This window comes from Halyomorpha halys, unplaced genomic scaffold (assembly GCF_000696795.3).
Source record: "Halyomorpha halys isolate HHAL.00 unplaced genomic scaffold, Hhal_1.1 Scaffold99.1, whole genome shotgun sequence".
NCBI classification, from domain to species: Eukaryota; Metazoa; Arthropoda; class Insecta; order Hemiptera; family Pentatomidae; genus Halyomorpha; species Halyomorpha halys.
In genome coordinates this window covers 1,591,761-1,598,374 of record NW_027108239.1, presented here as the reverse complement: position 1 = coordinate 1,598,374, position 6,614 = coordinate 1,591,761, and the positions used below count along the sequence as shown (strand labels likewise).

The 6,614-nt window shown below is 29.8% G+C and overlaps 1 protein-coding gene across 1 annotated transcript in view; it reads left to right on the top strand.

The window, feature by feature from the left end:
* Positions 1-6: 6 nt before the first annotated feature.
* Positions 7-6,614, top strand: part of LOC106677433 (high affinity cAMP-specific and IBMX-insensitive 3',5'-cyclic phosphodiesterase 8) — a gene marked incomplete in the record, with an annotated part of 452,021 nt that continues 445,413 nt past the window's right edge. Inside the window, 1 exon segment of the mRNA XM_067046608.1 lies at positions 7-5,430.

Sequence of the window (6,614 nt, the reverse complement as noted above, 5' to 3'; positions counted from 1 at the left end):
ATATCAATAAATAAATAAAAAAATATATATATATATTTTTGAACGTAGTATCACCAAAACAAGTTTCATCGAAATTGGTGATCCAACGTGCGTAGATATAGACCTGCCTCTCTCTGTTAGTGAAATTATCACCTGTATATTTCTGAAGTCACTTTCTTACAACGATAATCATGTTTATTTGCAATATTTATTAATATAATACATTTTAGAGTTTTCATGTTAGTACGGTTTAAGAATAGTATAACAAAATCGTCTTTTAAAAACTGGCTGATTTATTTATATTATTAATTTTTGGTTAGTGTAGTAAACAATGATTAACCATGGAGTAGTGCCTGCCATATCTTACGATCAGATAAATATAAACAGGATTTGGAGGGAATGATGTTGTTTGGCACTCTGAGTTCTCGGTTACAATTTTTTACCAAGTGAGTAATGTTGAAAACATTCAAATGCGTACATTTACCGGGTATTCCTTTTAAATAACTGCAAATCTTATTTATAAATTAAATTGATAAAACAATTTAAGGATTAAAGTTACTTGTACGGTTCACTTTTAGATATAAATTTAATAAAATCGATAGTTCATTGATTTAATTCTTTCATTTTATTTTATAATATTTCATATCAAAACAAGTGGATCATTACTGGTATACAAAAAATAAACTTTTATGGCTATCTTATCAGTATATGAAGTATTCAAGAAAAATAGGAAGCTATGGTTCGTTCGTTAAAAATAATTAAAAAATATAATAAAATCGGGTTAAAATTCGTTCGAAATTTTAAATATCTCCAGAAAATCGAGTTAAAATTCCTATCGAATTTTAACCCAGAAAATCAACCATTTTTTAAGAATCATTCTCATGCTATAACCTACATTTTTGCCACTTCCCGCAAATCTAAGTCTGTGTACAAATAAAACAAAACGTAAATGTCAGCAAAGTAGGAAGTAGATGACAAAAACTCATATACTACATAACCTATGTATAAATCAACCATCGTTCTAGAATTTGTTTCAGAAACTTTTTAATTTAATGTTTAAGGCATGTGATGTTTTCATAAAAATATATTTGTGCTATGTAAAATAAAAGATAAGCTGCTAAAGTTAATTAAAAAGATTTGATGAAGTAATATATTTATACCGAATCGATAGAATTTAAAAATTAAACAAGAGTTAATTATTGAATCCAAAAGTTGAGGAAATTCTTTAAATAATTAAAACATGGAGAGCGCAAATATTCGTCTATTGTAAGTTCTAAAACAATAAAACTGAAAACAAATGTGTGGATGCAGCACAAGCGCCTTTTGATTTGTGCCCAAAAACCGACACCCGACTGGCCGGCCGCAAATTCAGGCCAACTTGGTCCCAATTTAATAATCCATTCACACTTTTGTGGAGGCGCGAAATTGCCATTGATTGGCAAACGTGTGGAGGGACCTTAAAGTATTTTACTACTGCAAACCTGACATAATTAAGAAATCAAATCCAAAAATAAATTTAATATGTAAACTACCCCATTAGACCATTTAGCGTTTGCCACTGAAAATAATTCTAAATTAACGAAGTAAAAAAAAAAAAGGCTATAAACTTAAATATATTCGTGGTCATTTTGAAAATTCTGCCATGTTAGGGCTACGGACCCTGAGAGAGTGGTCAACTTTTTAACATCGCATTTTTCAAACAATTTTATCTGAGAATCCGTTGACATACGTTAATGTGCACTACCTTCTAGGCAACCGACTGCCTTACAGTATCGTTTAATAATGTTGCTCTTACCTCTTTCGAACAGATCCACTACCTTTGACTGCATCCTGGACATGGGACTAACTTGGGATCCTCACACAAGACAGGAAACTGCACGTCGATTCTGACTATTATGGCACTTACTTGACAAACGGTCTAAACTTTCAATCCATTACAAAAGACTGATCTACACGACTATAACAAGGCCTATATGGACTGAGTTGAGCTTTGAGGCTCCGCTAAACCTTCGAATTCCTCTCGTATCCAATCCTTACAATCTAAACTTCTTTTTACCTACGTAAAATTCTCAATGTCCCTTACTTTGTTACAAATAAAATCATAAAGACCTTAGTGTTCCATATGAAACCGACCTAGCCCGAAACAAATATCAATCCTTCCATTGTAAAATCCCTAACCATCCAAACCCACTAGTTTTTAACCATGCCTCGTCTTCCATTCTTGACAATCTTCCGAGGCGCCTGAAAAGATGGGTACGAGACTTGTTAATGTAAAAACGTCATTAGAGTGCTACCAATGGGTAGTTTCTTTACACACCTGCATCGCACCATTATAACTGAGATCAAATCTACTGAATGTATTTTAATGTACAGTTGTAGATATCAACAAAGATATTTAAAAAAATATTAAAAATAAGTGGGCTATAAATAAATTGTACGGAAATTAGAATCAAACAATGAAGAGAATCGGTTAACTCATGTAAAATAGTCGAAAGGAACACTCTTAAAAAGAACAAAAACACATGTTAATAATTACTAATGGAAGGAGTTATCATGGAAAAAATAATACAGTTTATTAGTTATGTTCCTTATTAGCATATCCTTCCATTGTAAACTCCCTAACCATCCACATCCACTAGTTTTTAACCTTGCCTAATCTTCCATTCCTGACATTCCTCCGAGGTGCCTGAAAATAAGATGGCCTCGAGACCTTGTAATGTAGAAATGTTATTAGAGAATTGCTATCAATGGGTAGTTTCACTACATGCCTGTATCATACTGTTATGATTTAAATCAACTTTACCAGATGCATTTTTATGTAAATACAACTGTTAATAAATAAAAAAAAAAAAAATAAACCTTCTAGATACAGCTAAATTGTAAGCTATTTTTACTGGACTGTCTATCTAACATTCAAGAATATATCATTAATGCAACAATTGACAAGTCTGTTATGAAGACTATAACAATTTTTAAATGAAAAACAAAAATTATTGTCAAACATTTTTATTGATAATTTTTATTTGGAAAATTTTTAACATACTCCCTAATTCCCAGTAATACTTCCTAGGTATTACTGGTAGTTGCAGACATCTGTGGGTCCAATGGTTCCTGAAATATAGTTTTTCATTAACCAAAAATATTGCCTGAACAACTAGAAATCATCATCTTGTTAATTTGTTTTAGCAAGCACCATAAAATATACTACTTCTACGAAGATAAAAGTCGTTAACTACTTTATAGCATATTACACTAGCTTTAATTTGAGTGCTAATAGACGTCTGTACGCCTTATGGTTTTTGAGATATAGATTTCTTACAATAAATTCACTAACAATTGATTTTTCAGTACATTTTCTATGAAATTATACTTTTAAAAAAACTATCTCGGACACTATAAAACTGTTTTAGCAAATTCACTCTACTTTAAATGATTTCCTATTAGGATTTCTAGTGTTGTAGGTAGTTCTGACTATAACGGAGCTCCGAATGAAAAAGTAAGATTTTTATAGTTTTGAAACAAATGCCATTTTTTATTTCTCCTGGCTATACTTAGCAGACTCGTAATTATACTTACTTTTAATTAATGTTAACACAAATTGGTGTGAAATAACTGTTTTTTTCTCCTCTTGGGCTCTTGTATTATATATACCTATTTATACTGTATTATTGATTAGTAATGGGAAACATATTTCTATTTCCAGCCATCTTCATTTTAGAAGCAAGGTTTAAACTATTAAGTATCTCTCATATTAGTTATCTTAATGTTTAAATTATTTTTATTAAGTTTAATTATTCACATATATATTCATATATTTCGTTGTTTCTTGACATTATATAACTTTATATTTTTATTTCCTTAATTATGCTATTTTACTTACATATTTAATTGGCTATATATACTTTTTATTTTTCATTATTTTATTTTTATCTACTTTCATTCTGTAAAATGATTTACTTTAATATACATCCTTTTAGTATATATCCTTTAGTATATATCATTTTATTCATTGATTGTTATCTTGTTTTTTGTTCTTGGCCCTGATGAAGGCTAGAAAATTCCGGCCGAAACGTTGGCACTAATAAATGAGTTTTTAAGTATGGTGCTGGACATCCCGTTATAAATTCTATATTTATCAGTTCTGTTATTGTCACTCTAAAATTTTATTTTATTCCTTCTCTTTTTTCTCTTCATCTTTTTCTTAAATTCACTTTCTTTCTTTTTTTCCCATTAGAAGCTAATTATTTATTTTGTTAAATCCATAAATGTTATAGTTTTTGTTATTAACTTTACTTTTAATCCTTAATGCTCCTTACTTTGTCACAAATCAAGTCATCCATCAGGACCTCAATATTCCATATGTTGCCGTATGGCCAGAACCAGATACCGTTCCTTCCATAATAAACTTCTCAACCACCCAAATCCACTTGTTTCTAACCTGGCTTCTCCTTCATTACCTAATAATCCTCCTAGGCGTCTGAAAAGAAGATGGCCTCGAGATCTTCTTCTCTAGAAATGTTATTGGAGTTCTATCAGTGGGTAGATTCTCCACATGTTTTTATCATGTTGCTATGTCACCTACAGCAAATTTACTTGTTGTATATATGTGTATACAGTTGTAAATATCAATAAATAAATTATTTAAAAAAAAAACAAAAAAAAACTTTACTTTTATCCTTTATTAAGAAATATTATGTTAATATATTTATTTTATCTTAATTTTCTGTTTTATTTATAACATTGTATATAGTTAGGGGTGTCTTCTGTGTTTCTTTTGTATGAGACTATACCCCCCATAATCAATTGTTAAAAAAAAATGTATTTCTTACATTAACCATGTAAGGTCCACCAGGCCAATCTGGTATTAAATTAATAAATAAAGAGAAAGAGATGTTGGCACTAATACGTTTTGAAACAGATGCCATTCTTTATTTCCCTTAGCCATACTTGACAGTCTCATCAATTTTGACTCGTAATTATACGTACTTTTAATTAATGTAAACACACATTGGAGTGATATAACTGACTTTTTTCTCTTCCTGGGTTCTTCTATTATTTATACTGTATTATTGGTAAGTACTGGGGTACATATTTCAGTTTATTCCTGTTTGACTTGGTATTATGAAGCCCCACACGAAGTTCTAACTTGATGAATTATTCAAGTTCCCTCGGCTGCTCCTTCCAGCTGACCCGCAAGGCTACTGCGGTGGCGGTCCGAAGGCTGTCGCTCCAGACTAAGCGAGCCGTTCCATGTTCTCCGTTTCTGGGGCCATCCTTTCGTAGCAATACTTTCTTATGGATCTCTAAATAAATATTTTTAAATAAAAGATTTTCCCTTTGGATGGTTGGCGGTGATTAGGTGGGGCCCCAAGGACGACTCCATTCCTGCAGAGGAGGGGGAAGAAGGAGGCCAGTAGGACGCAGGCTGCACACCTTACTCTAGTATCTCAGGTAACCCTTATAATTAAACATAATTTGTCTCCCTTTTCACTTTTTTATTTATACCTATAACATTTATATAATTTAATGATACACTAAATAATAATGCACATTTTAATACTGCTAGACCATTAGAATCAATACGAACTGGTAACAATAATAATTAAAAAAAAAATCAGAAATAAATGAGCAATAATTTTATTTCTACCTGTGATTTTTCCAGTTATATCAAAAAGTTTGTATATTTAATAATTATTAGGTTATATGAAAATTAAACGAACTGCCGGCTCAGAAAACTTGACAGTTGTTAGACACGTGTTGTGTATAATTCCTTTTCATCTTTCGTGTGCCGGTTTCTATTCTACCCGAAAGAAACTAAGTAGTTATGACATTGTACATACTGTTTTTATGAAAAAAATATATCAAATATTTTTTCTTAACTAATTGGACTTAAACTTTATTATAATTATATTATATATTAAGGCCTGATAAATGATTCCCTATTATTCTTTTAATTATTTAGTATATTAAAATTTTTAACTTAATAATTATAAGTTTGTCTTCATGCCTGTATCACTCCATTTTGATCTTACTTAATGGATTTTTATGTAAATACAGTTGTAAATTGTAATAAATAAATGCAAAAACAAAATAATTATGAGCAATAGAGATGCTCCTTACTCTTAATTCGGAATTAAAAATATTGCATACAATCCTGAGGATTAGTCATCTAACAGAGTCAATGTTTACAATGAGGTGTAAAATTTCCATTTTTAGCATGTAGTATTCCCATTGCCAATACGGGAAATAAGTCCCATCTGTTATTGTTTTCAATTCACAGTCGCAACGTTCTCTGAAGTTTTAATTCTTATATTCTTTAATCCTGTTTATCTATCAACATTCATAATTTATTATAAATAAGGGTATTTTATTATGTTTATTTTATATTTTTAAGGAAAGCAGTACAATTCAAACTTTATTAATGTTTATTGTATCCTATAAATAAAGTTTCGATCTTATTTGTTAAAGTGTGAGACCATGTAATGTATTGTAAAATTATTAAAAAAATTGTTAATTTTTTTTTCTTTAAAAATCTTATTCTAGATTAGTATAAGTTATCTATCATATATATACTCTATTAAAATCATTAAATATTATATTTTATGAATAAATATTATATGTACAAGATTAAAAAT